Consider the following 20,764-nt stretch of genomic DNA (forward strand, 5'->3'; position numbering starts at 1 on the left):
AGGTCATGATCTTGCGGTTCGTGGGTTTGAGCCCCGTGTCGGACTCTGTGCTGACAGCCAGCTCGGAGCCTGGAGCCTGTTTCAGTCTGTGACTCCCTCTCTCTATGACCCTCCCCTGCTCACACTGTCTCTCTCTCTCTCTCTCCTAGAAATAAAACATTAAAAAAAATTAAAAAAAAAAAAAGAAAGATATTAAATATCTGGCAAACACCTTGCCTCAAGAGGGGACAAACAATCTTGAAATAAATAGAAAATTTCAGCAAAAAAAAAAAAAAACACCCAAAATACAAATAAATGAACCCAATAGAAGTTTCAGAAGTCTCCTAATCAAAATCAAAAGCTCATTGATGGGCTCAACAGTAGAAGGAGGTGACAGAAGAAAGAGAATTCTTCAAAAAATCAATAGAAATGATCCAATCTGGCACTCTTCCAGGGGCACGGCATCCATAAGCATTCAGAATGGTCCAGCATTTGACATACATTCAAAGGCTGTCGTACAATACAGCCTCTAACAAAACTAGGCTATCCTGAACCCCTAGTAATAGAATCGTTTTCTTTTATACCGAGAAGGTTAGGAAAGCACTAAAATCTGCATGTAGCATGTATCCAGGCCAACTTCAAGGAGTCCGTGCTGGGAGACCTAAAGTTCTTATGAGGTTATCCAAAACAAGAAAAGATGTCAGCAGGGTCCATGATGGTTCCATGTGTGCTAGGTGTGTTCATGACAGGATCAAGCATGCTTTCCTTACTGAAGAGCAGAAAATCATCATGAAAGTGTTGAAGTCAGAAGCTCAGAGTAAGAAAGGTAAATTTTACAATGAAGCTCTTTTGAGTAATAAAAAATATATTTTTAAGAAATTATCCAATAGGAACAACAGAGAGAAAAAATAATTGAAAACAACAAACATAACCTCAAGACCTTAGGATATTACCAGAAAGATCTAACATCAATGCCACCAAACCTCCAGGAAGATAAAAGAGTTCAGTGCAGAAAAAAAAATTAATATAGTAACTGAAAACTTCCTCCCAAACCTGGTGGAAGATATAAACATACAGATTCCAGAAGCCCAGCGAATCCCAACAGAATAAATCCAAAGAAATCCATACTCACACATTTCATAATCAAACTGCTGACAAAACTAAAGACAAAGAAAAAAATACCAGAGATAAACAGGAAACAATGATCTGAATGAATGCAGATTTCTAATCAGGAAATGAGGTGGCCAGAAAACAGGAGAAGAACGTTTTATAAATACAGAAAGAAAAGAATTGTCAAACCAGAATTCTCTATCCTGTGAAAATATCATTCGCAAATGAAAGGTAAAATAAAGGACTCTCAGATGAAGGCAAATAAGATAACTTCCTGCCAACGATAAAAGCAATACTAAAGGCAATTCCTCAGACAGAAGGGAAACTTAGAACATTGGGAATGAAGAAAGAGCCACAAAAATGGTAAATATCTGAGTAAATGAAATATACCATTCTTCTCGATTTTTTAAAAATATGTTTAGTAGTTAAAATAAAGATTGTTACATTTCTGATGTATTTTCAACAGATGTCACTGTAATTATGTAACAAAATGACTAGACAAAGCAGGAAGGGTAAAGGGATTTATGAGATGGTATGGTATGTGCACTCACCTTGAAATGGTAAAATATGGACTCTGAGTACACTATAAAAAATAAGCGTTTCTACCATAATCTCTAGAGCAACCACTAATCAAACCATACAGAGAAACATGGTCCTGAATAAGCTCTTCAGGTGATTCTGATAATGCTCAAATTTAAGAATAAATCGACCACCTACATACACAAACACACAAAAAAGAACTTTTGATCTAATGGACATCTCGATTAATAGTCCCTATGACACTGAATCTCCAGGTTTAAGAGATACAGGGGATGATTCTGACCTAAAAAAGTTCTAAGGTGATTATCAAGAGAATCATAGGGCATAAGCAATGAACAAATAAATAGGCTTGTTTGTCAATTTCCCAGCAGGGTGAAAGGCACAGCTCTTTCCCTCTCCTGGACTAGTAATCAAGGCTGGAGACTGGATATATGGTTTTTGAGAATCACCAATGGTCCTTGTGAGGGGACTTTGATGGAAAAACCTGCGGGCCTTGCTGACTACCAGTTGTGGTGGGAGGAATTCACTTGGCATTTCTGTGCCTTCATCTTCCCCTCCTTTGAAGCTCTACCTTTCTATATGTCAAAATGAAGATGAAAATAGTAACACTGAAGATGAGGGGAGCTTCATGGAAACCTAGGAGGGTTGACAACCAACACGGCAGGGGTATTACCTGTCTCCTAAGAAAACAAAGAAACTGACAGAATTAAATTGGGTAATTCTCTCAACTTCCTAGTGAATTAGAGAAACACCCCCAATTTAAGATTTTGAGCAACTGAATTTCAAAGAAATCCTTGTCTGAAGACCCAACTGGAGGGGATCTGTGTATATAAAGAAGGTAGGAAGCTAAAAAATTGTGGGTTAGAAAAATAATTCAGGAAGAGAACCACAAAGGGAAAAACTCTGAGATGATCCATGATTTCAAGCTCTGAAGAAAATTCTAAGTGGAGATATAAATTCAGGAGCTCTCTTAACATGAAGATGGCAGCAGAAATGCTGGAAATGAATCATTGTGGGAGTAACTGTAAAATGAGAAAAGGGAGCCTAGAAATGAGATTCAAAAAAGCCCAACATTTAAATAATAACCCTAGGGGCACCCTGGGTGGCATAATCAGTTGAGTGTCGGACTCTTGATTTCACTAGTTCATGATCTCAGGGTCATGGGATCAAGGCCTGCATTAGGCTTCACACTTGGGATTCTCTCTCTCTCTCTCCCTCCCTCCCTCCCTCCCTCGCTCCTTCCCTCTGCCTGTCCCCAGCTTATACACGTGCACACACACTCTCTCTCTCTCTCAAATTAAAAATAGAAAATAGAAAATAAAAAGGATTAAAATAACAACCCAGCAGAATAACCCACCCATGAAGACTTAGAGGAAGCAGCCAGAGAGGTAGGAGGGAAATCAGGAAAGCATGGTATCAGGTTAGATAGTGTTTTCAAACATGAAGGGAAGGCCAGCTGTTTTGGACATTGTTATAAGGTTAAGAAAGCTGAGAACTAAAATATCTGTTATGTTTTAGCACCAACCGGAGGGGGACAGTCATCTACATAAGGCCATTTGGGGCACAGACTGAAGGAGCTTGCCTAAGATAAAAAAAAAATGGGGGGAAAAAACTTTGAAAGGCTTAATATAAAGTGCAATGTTTAAGATAATGAGGTATTAGCAAAAAGACAGTCAGACAGACCCACAGAATAAAATAGAGAATCCAGAGGCAGCACCACACACTTGTTTGATGATGTGGAACACTGCAGAGCCAAAGGAAAGGCCAGTTCTTTCAACAAATGTTGTTGGGTCTATCAGACATCCCTGTGGAAAAATAAATTAATTTCAACTCACAACCATTCCACCAAACACACAAGAAAAATAATCAATTTTATGAGGATGATAATCTAAAAATAAAGTATTAACCAATAAAGTTCTGGAAGATAACATTACAGAATATATTCACAACTTGTCCTTTATAGGTGGTGATTTTTTTGGTCTATTTATTGTATTATTTTTTTTTTTTACAAATAGTTTATTGTCGAGTTGGTTTCCATATAACACCCAGTGCTCATCCTCACAAGTGCCCTCCTCCATATAGGTGATGATTTCTTTTTTTTTTTTTTTTTAATGTTTTATCTATTTCTAGGAGAGAGAGAGACAGTGTGAGCAGGGGAGGGTCAGAGAGAGAGGGAGTCACAGACTGAAACAGGCTCCAGGCTCTGAGCTGGCAGTCAGCACAGAGCCCGACGCGGGGCCCGAACCCACGAACCGCGAGATCATGACCTAAGCGAAAGTCGGACGCTTAACCGACTAAGCCACCCAGGCGCCCCAATGATTTCTTAAACAGAACATAAAAAGCACTAATCATACAAAAAAAGATCAATAAATTAGACTAGGATAAAATTAAGAAACTCTATCCACCAAAAGGCACAAATGAAGAAGGAAAGGAAAACCACAGAGTGGAAAAAAGACATTTGGAAAACAGATACTCAGCACGATACCAAGAATATATGAAGAACTTCTTCAAATCAATAAGGAAAAGGAAGACAACTCATCTTTTAAATGGTTGAAAGACATGAACAAGCACTTCACAAAGAGAATATCCAAATGGCTGGGGACGGGAGAGAGAATACATGTGAAAAGGTTTTCATCTTATTAGCCATCAGAAAATGAAAATTGAAACCACACTGAAACACCACTACATACATAACACGATGACTAAAATTAAAATGACTGACAATGCCAGGTGTTGCCAAGTATGTGGAGAAACTGGAACTCCTGTACACTGCTAACGGAGGGCATAAATTGACACAAAAACTTTGGAAACTGGTCAGTTGTGTCTACTAAAGTTAAACAAACACATATATACCATATGACCCAGCACTTCCCTCCACAAAGAATGCCATGAGACACACATTCACCAAGGGGCGCCTGAGTGGCTCAGTTGGTTGAGCATCTGACTCTTGATTTTGGATCAGGTCATGATCCCAAGGTCATGTGATCAAGCCCCACATTGGGCTGCATAAGATTCTCTCTCTCTCTTTCTCCTCCTGCCCCACTCCCCCACTAAAACTTTCTCTAAAATTAAAAAATAAAAATAAAGAAGTACATTCACCAAAAGATTTGTAAAAGAACAGTCAAAGCAACACTATTCATAGCCTAAAGCAGAAAACAATGACCACTGACAGGAGACTGCATAAGTAAATTGTGGTACACTCAATTGAAATAAATACCCTTCCAGTAGTGAATAAACCATCACAACACATAATATAGGTAAATATCACACACTTAATGTTGAGGAGGGAAAATGAGGCACTAAGTATATACTGACTGATTCCATTTACATAAAGTTCAAAAACAGGCAACACAAAGATAGAAGGATATGGTGACCTTTGGACAGGGGCGCGTGACTGGGCAGAGGCCCAAGGGGGTTCTGGAGAGCTGGAAATGTTCTATTTCTTCATCTGGGTGGTGTTACACACATGGATCCACTTGGAATAATTCATCAAGTCCTACACTTACAATTTGTGCACGTACGCTTTTCTGATATATGTTACACTTCAACAGGAAGGTTTCTTTAAGCCTGGCTATGAAGAAGTGGAGCGAGCAGGTCATAACTGGTGGGGTAATATGGTTGAAAGAGGGGTTCCTAAATACAGGGAAAAAAAGGTGGGCATGTAAAGCAAGCTGTAGCCAAGAAGCTTGCTGTCTCTCACTAGGGTGGGAGAGACTCCCCCTGCTCTCTGCCTGAGCGGGGACTTTGCTTCCTGCCCTACTATGCCTGTGCATGGGAGATGCATGGTAGACTAATTAAAACAACTCCTCTGGATGGTGCTTACAGGTTAGAAACCAGTAAATATCTTTTCAACAGGCATTTCTTTTTTTTCTTTTTCTAGAGAGAGAGAAAGTGAAAGAGGAAAGGAGTCCAGGCACCCAAGTGGAGGAGGGGCAGTGGCCAGAGAGAGACACATACACACACACACACACACACACACACACAGAGGGAGGGAGGGGGAGAGAGAGAGAGAGAGAGAGAAAGAGAGAGAAACTTGAGCAGACTCTATGCTCAGTGAGGAACTGGATGCAGGGTTCAATCCCACAACCCTAGGATCATGACCTGAGCCGAAACCAAAGACTCACACTCAGCTGACTGAGCCTGCCAGGCTCCCCTAACAGTCATTTCTGAACACAGCTCAGAGGATTAGAGACTTCGTGTTATTAGGAATTCTAACGACTCAGCCAAGCAGCCAAGTCACAGGAGTTCCATCTTCCAGGGAGGAAACAGATGCCTGCAGTGGGTTAGCAGCTATTCCCCAACATCGCATGGTCCCTCAAAGACCATGGATTCTGGAATCCTCAGCCAGGTAGGTCCACAGAACCCAGGTGAATTAGGTGGCAGCACAGTGTCATGGGAAGTGCATGGCTCTGAAATGGAGTTTCATTTCACTTCTGAGAGCCTCAGTTTCTGTAAAATGGGAATAATTTCACAACAACTGCTACCTCACAGTAGCTTTAAGAGAACAGGAGTATGCATTCAGGTGACCACACAAATGCTTGTTCCCGCGGTATCTTGGTGGCTCTGTCAGTTGAACATCTGACTCTGGCTCAGGTCAGGATCTCACCGGTTCGTGAGTGCAAGCCCCCCATTGGGCTCACTGTCAGCCTGTCAGAGCAGAGCCTACTTCGGATCCTCTGTCTCCCTCTCTCTGCCCCTTCCTTGCTTGTGTTCTCAAAAATAAATAAATGAATGAATGAATGAATGAATAAATAAATAAATAAATACTTGATCCCTTTCTCCTCTCCCTTCCCAAGGGGAATGGAAGGTTTTCAGCAAAGAAAAACAGCTCTGTCTTGCAAAGAGTTCCCACACAACAGGGATGCAAAGGTCTCCAGGATTTCAGACGCATGTTCTTGAGACCACGCGGTCTCCTGGTGTGATATATGCCAGGAGCTCATCCCTCTCCCTCTGCAGGGCTCCTCCAGTCCATCCACATGGGTTTCTATGTTTCTACATGGCTTGGGTGTTTCTGTCTTTCCTAGACTGGGGCGAGGGGAGACACGACAGCACAATGTGTATGTGTGTGTGTGTGTATGTGTGTGTGTGTGTGTGTGTGTGTGTGTGTGTTTTAAGCTGCAGCTGTTTATTTCCCCAGTTGAATTTTAAAAGCACTCCAAATTCATCAGCAACTTCTGAGGAAGCCTCCTAAACAGCAACATGTTCAAAACTCAGAAGCTGTGCTGGGACAGGGAGAAAGAGCACTGGGCGGGGGACAGGACGCACGAGTTCCATCTTTAATGATCTTCCCCCCACCCCTGCCCGGGCCAACCCCCTTCCCCGGTCACTCAAGTTCTGACAATCTCTTGGAGCAGCCACCCAACTCACCCTCATTCACATCCCTGGGCCTCAATTTAATCATGGTAAACCGAGAGCCTTGGGAGGCTGCACCCAGCTTCACCTTCTAGCTCTGGGTCAAGGTGAAGAGTCAGGAAAGACACAGCAGGAGGAAGACAGAATTGTTTGGACAGGCATCCATTTCTGAGCCCCCCTCATTGAGGGAGACTTAACTTGCCAGGCCTAATAGTGAGCACCCATCTAGAGGGCAGAGGACTGCCCTCTTATAACACTTCTGGGGATTGGAGAAAGTTACCAAACTTCCACGGGCTATAAAATGAGAGGAGCATTAAAGACTCTCAAAGGTCCCTTGTAGCTCTGATGTTCTGAGTCATCGGGGCTTACAATATAATAAAACAGAAAAGACTAAAGTAAAATAAACCCTCCCTTTAAAAAAAAAATGGGGGTAGCATTCACTCTTCCTCTGCATTTAACTTGTGGCCCCTGGCACCCTGGCCCAGCCCCTCCCTGGACAGGAAACGGCCCCCATCCCTTCATCGGGAGGCACTCAGTGGTTCCATCTGCTGAGTATTTAATTAGAACTGGTGATGGCTGTTTGGACAGAGGAGAGGGCAGGAAGGCGTCCCCTTGTTCTCAGCGCAGGAGACTAAGAGGAAGCCCAACAGCTGGGACAGGTCCCTGGGCAGGTCATCCCCCTGCTGGCAGCACTCGATGGCTTTCTGCGTTCATTGTTCAGATGTCCTCCTGGGGAGAGCCTTGATTTCAGAGGGGTGGGGCCCCTCTCAGCAGGGAAGCGGGCTCTCCCCAGCCTGGAGCCCGCTTCATTGGTGGTTTGTTTCCAAGGGCTGCACACAGCCCAGCAAGCCCATGCGAGGCTGCAAAAGGGACCTGGAGATGTTAGCAAACCCAGGCAGGAAGTAACAAGGAGCAGATTCAACCTGGAAAAATGCGGCCGTTGCATCTGGGGATAAATAATCAGAAACACAAATACTCAGGTGGGAGGGAGATGCCTGGAACAGGAAGCAGCCAGACAGCATTTGGACAAGAGTTTGCAATGTGATCTAGTGACAAAGAAATTGCTGGGGGATTCACGAGCTGGATGCACGGAGGTGATACCCCAAACAGAACAAGGAAGGAACAGGGGCGGGGCCAAGCAGCTGTTCTGTGTCTCTCTAGAGGCAGGACTAGGTGGACCAAGGGACTAAGATGGCAGCAAGAGAGGTTTCAGTCAAACTCTAGAAAGAACCTTGTCCCTGTGAAGTACAGGGAGATATTATCTGAAATGATGAAGTCTCTAAGAAGATGTATGAAGGACAGGGACACAGGATGTCTGTTCCAGAGGCAGGGGCATGGACAAGATGACCTCCAGGCATCCCATGCAGCCCATCGAGGAAAATGTGAATCTGCAGGAAACAGTGAGCTGACCTGCTTATTGGTGCCACAGGAGACAGAGGATGGAGGATCCCAAACCGGCCAAAAACACTGAAATTAAAGATCTGGGAAAGGTCATACAACTGTCCTGAGTCTGAGACAAAGCTGGAAAAAGATCTCCAATGTGCAGACTGCCAGACTCTCTCCTCCTCAGGCCCACAAGGAAGATAGTTTCCAATCCTCCCACTGACTCCATTGCCTAGGACATGGGAGCTTCAAAATGAGGCTCTGGAGACATGAGCCATGTACATGAGACCCAGCGGGGCCAATCAAATGCATCCTATCTGACCTGCTCCTTCACCAACATATGGTTGCTCTGCAGGGAATTAGGTTAGACCCCAAGAAGAACTTCCCTCATGAGTTTTATAATACTCCACAAGCAAGCAAAAGAGCCAGTTTATATTCTGACTTCCTCCTGCAGGATAACAGGCTAGAATGTGCTTGGAGCTCTACAGTGCACAGCACTTCTCACCAAAGCACAGTGAGAAAGGTATGGTGTGCCGCCCTTCAAACAAACTTGAGATTTGAAAGTCCAGGTTTAGAAAACAGATAAATTACACTGATTATCCACTTTAAAAATGGACTTACTGGAGCACCTTGGTGATGTGGTCAGTAAAGCATCCGACTCTTGATCTTGGCTCAGGTCCTGATCTCACACTTCATGAGTTCGAGCCCTGCATCATGCTCTGCACTGATGGTGTGGAGCCTGCTTGGGATTCTGTCTCTCCCTCTCCCTCTGCCCCTCCCCCACTGGTGTGTGTGCACTCTCTCTCTCTCAAAATAAATAAAATTTCTAAAAAAAATTTTAATGGACTTACTATAACAAGTTATATTAAAACACTTAAACTTCAATGAGAATTTTTTAAAAAAATTTTTAATGTTTATTTATTTCTGAGAGACAGAGAAAGACAGAGTACAAGTGGGGAGGGACAGAGAGAGAGAGGGAGACACAGAATCTGAAGCAGGCTCCAGGCTCTGAGCTGTCAGCACAGAGCCCAATGTGGGACTTGAACCCACAGACCGCCAAGATCATGACCTGACACAAAGTCAGACACTTAACCGACTGAGCCACCTAGGCGCCCCTCAGTGAGGATTTTAAAAACAAATTAGATTACTAGCCCAAGCCAGGGCACAAAGATTGAAGATCTAGTCACAGGCTCAGGTATGTGAAGGTCTGTATGATTCCAGGTGCATCTTCCTGGGGACCAGTCAGCCTTCTGGTAAGGTATTTGATACTGGGTCTTAGCTTTTGAGAGAGCTTTCCAAAGACTCCAGAAAGAAGAAAAGAAAAAAAGCCTTTGGGGGGGGGGGCTCTTCAAGGCATCCGGACAACAGGCAGGTGTTACGAGTCTCCTGCTGGTCCATGAAGCCAGACCACAAGAGAGATGGAGGTCATCTGGATGGCTGACTACATCTCATGTACATCTCAGCCTAGAAGCCAGAAAAAGTCAGAAGTGTTTTAGGGCTCTCTAGACCCAAGATCACGAATATGCCAGGCACTGCTTTCAGCACTGTGAGGTATGTCATCTCACTGAATCACTTGTTTCCCTGACAAATATTAAGTACCCACAATGTGCCAGATGTTTCCTCAAAACAACTCGAAGAGATCCAGTTAGAAAACTACAGTCACAGGAGACATCATACTGTTGGGCCAACCTTATACATCACTTAGTGGCTGAGCTGGGATTCGGATCCAGTCTGGCATTCACTCTGCTTACATCAGAATTTCTCCCTCAGAAAAGCTTCCAGCCCTACCCTCCCTGGTTCCAAGTAAGACAGTTACAATGTGTATCTACATATATATGCAGAGGAGGTCTCGGCAATTTGCAATCACCCAAACCAGTGAAGGTGAGGGGCGGTGCAGATAAGCCATAGCCCTTTGGTCCTGGAGGGTATTACACTCTGGGTCTGAGGGAGGGAGATCCCAGCATATCTGTCTGATTCAGCTTGGCTTAGGCTAAGATTAATGACTGAATTAGCTTCCATTTCCTGAGCATCCTAACAGCAGGAGGGAATGACCCAGAATGCAGAAGGCTGTGAGCAGATTAACCACTCACCCTCCATAAGTAGCCACACATGGAATAAACCTGCACATTTACAGGGGTCATCCTGCATGACCCTGAAAAAACTGTCCGCCTTCTGTTTCCTCATTAAACACTGACTTTCCCAGATGTACTGACCATGTCTTTCATCCCCAATCAGAACAGAAGCCATTGCACTTAAAGGGCATCCCATTCCAAATGGTGCCTGGCTGTTACAGCATTAGGCTATAAGGTAAGCGGCTTATGACAGCTGGGGTAAAGGAAGGAGGGAGGCCTGTCTGGGGGCCATGGTCCTTGAGAAAAGAAAAAGCCAGTATGGTGTGATTTCCAGAGCCTCACTCCACCTGCTGGTGCCCAAAAGCCTGAAGCTTTGATCCCTATTCAATGTAGTGGCTTCAAAGCAGGGCTGCATGAAGGGTCCCCAGTAAAGGCCTGATAGTCCATGTAAAGGGTGCAGGGTGATGGAGACACCAGACGAGCAGAAGCCACAGAAAAGGAGGACTGAGCACACTCAGGACCAACACCTCCAGGTCCCACATACCTACTCTGGTGCCTGAATGCAGGAAAGGGCAATACACACACCTAGGGATCATCCTAGCCCTGCTTCCCAGGGAAGCTGATTTTCCAGCCTGTCTCAGTGTCCTACCTGCTGGGGTCCCCGAGAATCTCCGGATGCCACACCATCCCAATGCCCCACAGCACCCCACATGCTCTTGCTGTGTCCCTCCCCAGCCTCACCCTCCCAGAGAACCCTGCTGCCTCTCACCCCTGCCTGCTGGCTCCACATCCATCTCAGGACCAGCCCTGAGCAGATTGATTTATTTTTAATTTTTAATTTTTATTTATTTGAGAGAGAGAGAGAGGAAGGGAGGGAGGGAAGGAGGGAGGGAGGGAGACAGTGCTCACAAGTAGGGGAGAGGCAGAGAGAGAGAGAGACAGCATGTGAAGCAGGCTCCAGGCTCTGCACTATCAGCACAGAACCCGGTACGGGGCTCGAACTTGCAAACCGTGAGATCATGACCTGAGCCGAAGTCAGACTCAACTGACTGAGCCACCCAGGCGCCCCCTAAGCAGATCAATTCTTGCCACAAACACAAATTATAAACCCTGTAATTAAAAGGTATCTGCGGGACGCAACTGTTCCCCAACCCATAACCTCCCCAGATAGACAGGATGGAAGACAGGTGTGCCCAACAGGGAGCAAAGAGGCAAGCAGAGAATAATCTCAAGTCCAGGGGCTACCTTTTCCTCTCCTGAACCTGCTTTAGCTGCTGGCAATCCCAACGGTGAGATTGGCCATCCCTTTTTCACACCAAGCTCAGTTATCCCTGGACGGGTGGTACACCACAGTGATGGAGAGCTCAGACTCCAGGTCTGTCTGTATTCCTCACTGACACCAGCCATTTGACCTTGACCAAGTCAGGTAACCTCAGTTTCCTTATCTACAAAAGAGAGAGCAGTAGTTGTAAATACTGCAGAGGGTTGTTACCAGGATTAAATGAGTTACTTGATGTATCTAGCCCAGAAGTCACTGTGCTCATTAAGAATAACTTGGAAGGCAGTGGCCAGGTCCTCAGGGAGAGAGAGGTCCAGATTCCCAGGCAGGAGGGAGGGGACAGGTACCCTCTACACACAACACCGGCAACACTGAGACCAACAGTGACTGGATGAAAGTGGGGTCCTGATGCCAGAGGGGACTTCGGGGCACAGCCACGGGTCACGTGGGCAGCTCCTGACACAGTGTCCACAGCAAATGGTGCCTGCGTCTTTTTCTGGAGGACTGGATAATCACATCACAGAGAGCAGCCTGGCATAGATACAACCACCACCGAGTGCATCGCCACAGTGGTCTGCCGGCTGTGGGAGGCGCCCATCGGTGCAGAGCTAGAGGCTACGACAGCTAGAGAGAAAGGAAGATCGAAAGACACAAAAGGGCACCTGATAACCCCCCGGGGCTCAGGGCACCAAACACCCCTTAACACCGGAGCCGAGGGCAGCCTGTAAGGGCTCAGGTGTACGCACAGGTCTCCTGACCGCCCACCTCTCCTCAGGGTGTATGGCTCTGAGGGGGAGGCAGGCTGCTGTCACATTTTCTTCCCTGGTTGGGGAAGGAGGTGTGGGAACCAAAAGGAGAAACAAGAACTGGGAGGGAACTCCCCAGGAAGAGTGAAGGGGCAGGTTCCCGGCTGGGAGAGGGGAGGGGTGGGGCTGGGACAGCAGAGAGCGCCCCCTGTCTCTGGAAAGCCTTCCCCACCAAACCTCACTCTTGGATCTGTCCCTCCCCTCGGCTCTACGGTGTACTCTCTATGCTATACATTACGCTTTGAATCAATTCAACAAACACTGTTGAGCACTTACTATGTGTCAGACACTATCCAAAAGAATAAAGAAGGAAGGAAACACAATCCCTACTCTCAAAGTCTTCAGTCTATCCAGGGACAAGGGAAGCTCAGAGGCTGTACTAAGTGCTTGGGGAACACTGCCCACGTACAGAACAAGGAGCATCAAACAGTGGACAGACCCAAGGGCACATCAAATAGTATTTTTAAATAGTGCAGAAGTGAGCCCCTTTCCAACTTTCCTGCAAAGATAAAGTCTCAGTTAGATGCCAACACACCTTTAACCTCCCTGATACTAGCTAAGCCTCCTTCTCAAGGGAGAGTGAGCAGGGCTCCCCTGGCCTGAGATCTTCCGCAGCTGGCTGCATCCAGCCAGAAATGAACGATGTTATCTGGTTTCTGCTGTGGCTTATTTTTGTAGTACCATCTATTTCTTGGCCAGTGATACTGGTTCTTTCTAATAAGGATATATTTCCTTTTAAAATAAATTTATGGGGCATCTGGGTGGCTCCACCAGTTAAGTAACTGACCTTCCATTTCAGCTCAGGTCATGATCTCACGGTTCGTGAGTTTGAGGCGAGCGTCAGGTTCCGTGCTGTCAGTGCAAGGCCTGCTTGAGATTCTCCTTCTCCCTCTCTCTCTCCCTATGACGCTCTCTCTCTCAAAATAAATAAATAAATATAAAAATTTTTTTAATGGGGCACTTGGGTAGCTCAGGTGGTTAAGCATCCTACTCTTAATATCAGCTCAGGTCATGATTTCACAGTTCATGAGTTCAAGTCCAACATCGGGCTCCAAGCTGTTAGTGCGAGCCTGCTTGGGATTCCCTCTCTCTCCCTCTCTCTTTGCCCCTTCCATCTGCACGTGTGCTCACTCGCGCTCTCTCTCTCTCTGTCTCAAAGTAAATAAATAAACTTTGAAGAAATTTTTAAATAAAATAAATTTAAGTGTAAAAAGTAAGCCAATTTAGGAAAAACAATTCAGCAAGTAACAGTACAGAGAGTACAATCCTGACACTGGTCAGCAGTGGTATTCAGAATCATGATCATGGTATTTAGGACTGCTTCTGTGAGACTCTCTGACCCAGAAAAGACGCGGTGAGCACATGTGCCTGCATGAGAAGATCTTGTTTCTCGGCTCAACAGTAAACTTCCCGCACTTCCTCCTCCCTTTGGGGATGCCTTCATGCATTCAGAATATGGGAAGAAAATTCAACTCAGCTCACAGGGAGGGTAAAAAATTGGAAAATTAAAGCAAAGCATGGACAGGCAGGAGAGCCAACTCAGGCCCACTGCCAAAGAGGAAACCCCACACCATCCCCACAAAGGACTGTGAAGACAAGGATGCTTTGTTTCCTGACAGCCTACAGTTTAGGAATTATGCTCACCTGTGGAAGGTGCAGGCTACCCATCTCACATAAGAAAAGAGACGAGCATGGCAACTGACAAACTTGCATGAAAGCACACATTAGTGAGTCCCCACCTGTGGCTCTCCACATACAAAGTTCTCCCCACTACGTTCTGCTGCTGGGCAAGTCCAGGTGACTTGCATGAGGTAACTCCTACCAATGGCCACTGGTTTTCTAAAATGTTCCACTAACAGAGCTGGGACACCCAAGGCCGTGCTCACAGGCCATGGCGTGAGCTAGTCTGAACACACCCCCTCAACTCCACGGTGCACAGTGAGAACAGTACATAGCAACACACACAACACGGTAACCATGGACAGTGGTGTGTGCAGGGAGCCAGCCGCGAATTCACACAAACTCTGCGGGCCCCGGGGCTTCAGCTCCAAAGCCTTTGGGGTTCCTATATCTGCACTTGATGAAGAAAACACAACAGAACATCATACCCATCAAATTCTACTCCTTCTGACTTCCTGTTCCTGAAAAAGGTGCTAAAACACCACAGGCCCTCTCTGTGGCCCGGGAAGTCTCGACACTCCGAGGGCCTGTGGATGAGCTAAGTGTAAGTACCCTGGGCTGGATGAGTTCAGAGAGAAGGGAGAAACATGGCGTCAGCGAAAACATTCACAGCCAGACATACTCCACCCTTCCACACCTGACAGCAGTGGATGGATACCCGCGCGAAAACTCAACAAGACAGTTACAAGAATGCCAGTCATCACCTGGCCCCTTGGACTGCTGAGCTGGACATGGAGTCAGGCTGCCATCCACTCATGATGGGCCGCTGTGCAGCAGATGAGAACCCCAAACCAGCGATGCTCAAGGGATGGCGAACACATTCCAGAAGATGCAGAATGTACCCAGGGCTTCCTCGGAGCCATCAGGCCATAAATGGCAATCTCCATGAATCCTGCTGAGGAGATTCACAACACTCTTGCCTTAGCTGAGCTCCAAGTCAAGAGGGATGGAGGGAGTCGGGGGTGGGGGGGGGGGCAGTCTCCATAGAGCACTGTCTATTTCAAAAGACGACGACACAGCTAACAACCCTACAGCTCTTCTTCCTTTTGCTTCCAAGGTACTGTCACTTTGTCCTCCTCACAGTCATGCTGTACAGAACAGGGAAGGCTGAGAACACATCAGGGGCACTGTTGCTTTTGTTTGTGACATGAACATTATCTCCCCTGGAGAAAAGCCATCACCCGCTTAGACTCACCAACCTACCCACCCTTTGCTCATCCAGAGCAAAGGTCAGCCTTCTTAGCAGAATGCACCCCCGGGTGCATATGTTCACAACTGCTCAACTCCACAGGGGCCTTAGAGCCCCGCAGGAGCTGCCAGAACACCCTTCATAAAAGCCCTTAAAATACCAACAGGCTTAATCCCAACATTCAAACCAAGACAAATTTTAGCGGAAGGACTCACAGGATGAGCAACAAAAACCCACAGCCAGAACGAAGTTGCAAAATTAAACATGATCAGCCAGTTCTAAGTTTTCCTAACATTAATATTCTTGTACTTCTCATCCACTTCCTCTGCCCTCAACAAGTACTTACTGGCAGACTAGGAGTAACAGCCACCAAAGGCTTAAGGAAAAGAACAATTTTAAATTGAGAAAGTCATCTTTATCACCGCAATTGAGAAAACAGTGGCAATTTTTATGTGAGCATAGGCTACATCGGTCTAAGTCACGGAAAGCCAGCACTCTCCAGTACATAGTCTGAGAATCTCTGATGATGCCCAATCTTCTCCTTTTCCGGATGGGGAAGTCAAGGTCCAGAAAGAAGCCAGCTGGTGGTGGAACAGAACCTAGAACCCAGGTCTCTGGTACTCAGCCCAAACCTCTTTTCTCTCCATCCTCCCTGAGTGCAAGCATATTACAGACTGAACCACACACTTCCAAATGCAATTAACCATGCAGGCCCCAAGCAGCAGCAGCAGCAGCAGCAGCAAGGAGGGGCTCAGCAGATGTCACAAGTGTGCTCTGTTCACATGCCCCTCAAATCATGCCCCTGCCTCAGGACTCCTCAGGAACCTTCTCTGAGCCGGGCAGTCTCCAGACAGCAGTGGCGGGCATCTCCATGTGCTCTCCGTGTGGGGAGAGATCCCCACAGCAGCCGGACAGGACCACCACTCACTGCCTCAGGGTTCTCCTCAGTCTTAGGGGTTATGTTCAGGGTTTCATTACTTTTATGGGGCCTTGGGGCCCTAAGACGGTCAGCTAAAATCTACAGACCCCTTCCCAGAATATTTTTAGTTGTATAAAATAATTATACAGAATGAGGAGACTAAGTATATAGAAATATAGTTATTAAGGTATTTAAGGGGCGCCTGGGTGGCCCAAGGGTTAAGTGTTCGACTTCAGCTCAGGTCATGATCTCACAGTTCATTAGTTTAAGCCCCACAGTGGGCACAGCAGAGAGCCCTCTTCAGATCCTCTCTCTCCAGCCCCCCTCACTTTTTTCTCTCTTGCTCTCTCTCAAAATAAATAAACCTATAAAAAATATTTAAGCATAAACTCATGATATAGTCATATACTTGCTTCTTGATCAATACATTAAGTAGCAAGACCTAATAGCACAACTCAAAATTGTCATAATTTCAATTTTCTTAATGTTTATTTATTTTTGAGAGAGACAGAGCATGAGCAGTGGAAGGGCAGTAGGAGACAGTCGGACACAGAAACTGAAGCAGGCTCCAGGCTCTGAGATGTCAGCACAGAGCCCAACGCAAGGCTTGAACCCATGACCCACGAGACCACGACCTGAGCTGAAGTCAGACGCTTAACCGACTGAGCCACCCAGGTGCCCCTAAACTGTCATAATTTCAAACTAATGATGAGGATCTATGCTTTCGGAGATTTGCGCAACAACTATATAATGCGATAGGAATCCATGTATGATCTCTTATCAGCGACAAACTCACAGGAGCTCAGAGTAATGTAGCTTTGTGTCTATATCCTTAATGGAAGTAAATGCTAAGTTCCAGTTAAATGTTGGTGAAAATAAAGTACAATTTTCTAGCATCCAAGTTTACGAATTCTGCCACTGAATTCTACTCACAAAACTCCCAAGGTTTCAGAGATCCTGATGCTGCCTCAGAGCCCCAGGGTCATCAGACATGAGGCACTGGGGCACCCGGATAAGCTGAGCAGGGGCAGCAGGGAGACCCTGTGTGCAGTAGAGAGGAGACACTGAAGGCTGAAGTGGCCCCAGAACCATCGTCACCACATACCAAGCACCAGACATAACTACTGGGTGTCCCCAGACCTGGAAGGCTCAAAGAAAGACCCTTCCACATGCAACACCCACTTCAGTAAAACTTCTAACTTGCATAGTGTCCACCAAGAGCTCAGCATTCAGAGTGTGAATCCTGCCCAGAGACTAGATAAGAATCGGAGACTCCCCCGCTCAGTTCTGCGAGGCCATGAGTATCCAGGGAAGAGAAAGGGAAGGTGAGCCAGCCAAGACCTTCCAGGCAGAGGGAGGACTTGGAGTCACCCAGGCCGTCTGCCACTCTTCTGGTACCCTCTCTTACTGCTCTTTTAGATAGACTTCAGGTGACTCTCTGCAGTCAGGTCAGCGTCCCCTAATAGACTACGAGGTCCCTGAAGGCAAGGATGGCATCTTAGTCACCTGTGTCATCAGCTCACAGGATGTAGTACGTGTAGGTGCTCAGTCAACATCTGCTAAATGAGAGGCAGGAGAGGGTAGTGGGGACAGAGCCGGGCAAACCCCTCCTGGAGCTGATCCCTTGAGTGTCTTCACAGCTGAAGTGACTGCCCAAGCAGCCTCCCTTTAAAGACCTTCAACTTATCAACTGACAAATGGAGGGTGGCCTTCCTTCTCCAAGTCTGTCTCAGGGCCCAAAACATCTAGCACTGCCCTGAAGAGGCAGGATTAAGGATTCAACTTCACGGAGCAGAGGCTCATGTAAATGGTAGCAGAAAGCACAAGGGATACTCAAAACACGTAACAAGCAGCACAGCATATGCAGTCAGAACAGGCACCGGCCACAGACCCTGCTGCGGCGGGTCATCCCAGGAGCACTGGTCAGCCCCCAGCCCTGCGGGAAGACAGCAACCCAGCTCTATGCAAGGCAGACCGACCAGAAGAAAGTTAGTCCCCCTTGACTTGCTTGTCAGCACAGACTCTCTCTCTCATCAATGTTTTGTTTATTTAAGACATTAGCGGGGCGCCTGGGTGGCTTAGTCGGTTAAGCATCCGACTTTCGCTTAGGTCATGATCTCGCGGTTCGTGGGTTCGAGCCCCGCGTCGGGCTCTGTGCTGACTGCCAGCTCAGAGCCTGGAGCCTGTTTCAGTCTGTGACTCCCTCTCTCTCTGACCCTCCCCTGCTCACGCTGTCTCTCTCTCTCCTAGAAAAAAAAAAAAAGACATTAGCTAGCGGTGTGACCTGGTGCAAGTCAGGTGCTCCCAACTTTAGGCCCTGCTCTGTGACAGAATTGAAAGAAATGATCCAAAGCCCTTCCAGCTCTAATATCCTCTGATCACACCTTCTCATACATCCTCAGCTGCACCTGGTAACAGAAAACCAGCACACACAGCTGGCTAAGGTGGCGCACGGGCCAGAAGCCCTCAGCCAGGCCAGTCACTGACCCTTGCCCTCTGTCTTGTGCAGTGGGATTGGCGAATCAAAGCCTGGACATGCCTTCTAGCCCTGTCTGAGGAGTCCCAGAGACCTCTAGAAGCCCTGGTCAACAGATGAAAGACACCAGACGTGAAGGTCATGAGAAAGAGCCACGCCCCGGCTCCCGTCCTCCGAGGCTGAAACCCTCGGCCTACTTTTCACCAGACCCACTGCCCAACCTCTTTCACGATCCGGACAGAGCATACTTCTGGGTCGGTGACTGTGTAGACTGAATGTCACCCCTGCAGAGTCACTGCAAGAGAACAGGGGAAGCAGTTTCAAGGCACAGACCAGCTCCCCACCTGCTTGACACTGGCTGGGACAAGAGACAACAGCTTCCTGAACAACCTCAGCAAGGTTGCCATTAGCATCGAGTGAGAACACGGAGTATTAATTTTTGTTAACTCTTTGGAAACAGAAACATCTACTCAGTCTTGGGGGGCCTGACTTCCCCTCCTCACTTCTCTCTGTACCCTCCCTCCCCCACCCCGACTGCCAAGAGGCCTCCCCCTCAGAGATGAGATCCAAGCAGCCCTGCGGAGGCTCCGCTCTGCTCAGCTGTGCAGCCCCAAGGGCAGGGGTTGCTGGGGCCTGCCTTTGTTGTGTCCCCTGAAGATCCCTCAGGGTAGGAGAGAGACGCGGTGAGAAGCCTAAGGCTCCAACATGCGGCTTCAGGGTGGGGCACGTGGGACGGGCACACACGCAAAGCCAGGGGGAAATCAGCACATTTTCCTCAGTCATTAGCACAAGTCAACAGCAGTGTGACCGCTGTACGCACACCCGGGGGACCACAGCAGCCATCGCTGAGAAACAGTGTGGACTGGGGCATCATTAATTCCCCATTTGTGTTTTCCCCATGTTTGAGGGAGCTTCTCCTCAGAATTCTGGGAAGGAAGACCAGGAAAGTGCTGCTGAGGGCTTGGCAGGCATCCCTGGTGTGACAAAGACCCCAGAAGTTCAGACAGTTCGAACCCCAGTTGGATCTCGAAGTAGATGTCACCATGAATGAGCCGCTAGCCTCTCTCCACCTGTTTCCTCATCTCCTTCAAAAGATGAGATAACAGACAAAATGAGGCAGCACAAGTGAAAGTGGGATCCATGTTAGCAGGCGGGACACAGGTATGCAGGAAAGTTGGTTTCCTCCCTTAAGACCACATGTTAATGATAGAGAGGAATTTCCCAAAGTCACCCCAGGTCCATTCCGAGGCCTAGGAGGACACACTGTTTAATCGGGTGTATAAAAACTCTTCTGAAAAAGAAGTGGGAACAGGGGGTGATGACAAAGGTCAAAAAACAGTGGCCTCTGGTTTTAAGAAAGTGAGAAGACATTCTGACTTTCTTGGCCTACATCTTTTCCCCTAAATGAGCCTTCACAGGAGATCATGATGTCCTATACCCCAGATGTCCCCCAGCCCACTTCTCTGGCTCCATGAAGTAATTCGGGTTAGACGTCAAACGCGCAGGGCCCTAAGGTGAACAGTCAGGTGTCAGGGCCATCCTAAGGCTTGTGGGGAGGGGCCCCCTCTCTGCAGAGAAGGAAGGGATTTGGTCGGTCCTGGGCTCCCACCTTAATACCAAGTCAGAGAGGAGAGCACTGCCTCCTGGTGCCTCCCAGCTGGCACTGTGCCCCTTCCAGGGCTGGCTCTGCTGGCAGCAACCCAGGGACCTGCTGGAGATGCCGGGCCATGCTGAATAAAGGCAGCTTCTCTGGTTCCCTGATCTATCAGTTCTCTGGTGCCCTGATCCCAGAGGAGCTGGCCCCGAGCAAGGCGGCCCCTGGCCCCCGTGTCAATGCCCTCTCCTCCATTCCCAGCTTGGAAGGTCCAGCTGCCCACACAGAGGAAGCTGTGGGCCATGCCTGCTAGAATTTCAGGGCCTGCGGGGTGGAGAGGGCCTTGACACCCTAAGTCCACAAATGCCCCCCGGGACCACCATGG

The 20,764-nt window shown here is 47.3% G+C and overlaps 1 protein-coding gene and 1 pseudogene across 1 annotated transcript in view; one reads left to right on the plus strand and one right to left on the minus strand.

Annotated features, from left to right (window-relative positions):
• ANO2 (anoctamin 2) overlaps nt 1-20,764 on the minus strand; it is a 334,204-nt gene that overhangs the window by 307,155 nt on the left and 6,285 nt on the right. The gene's annotated exons all lie outside the window — the stretch shown is intronic.
• Nucleotides 460-20,692, plus strand: LOC120221155 (annotated as a pseudogene).

This window comes from Hyaena hyaena, unplaced genomic scaffold, assembly GCF_003009895.1.
Source record: "Hyaena hyaena isolate Hyena2069 unplaced genomic scaffold, ASM300989v1 scaffold_760, whole genome shotgun sequence".
NCBI lineage: Eukaryota > Metazoa > Chordata > Mammalia > Carnivora > Hyaenidae > Hyaena > Hyaena hyaena.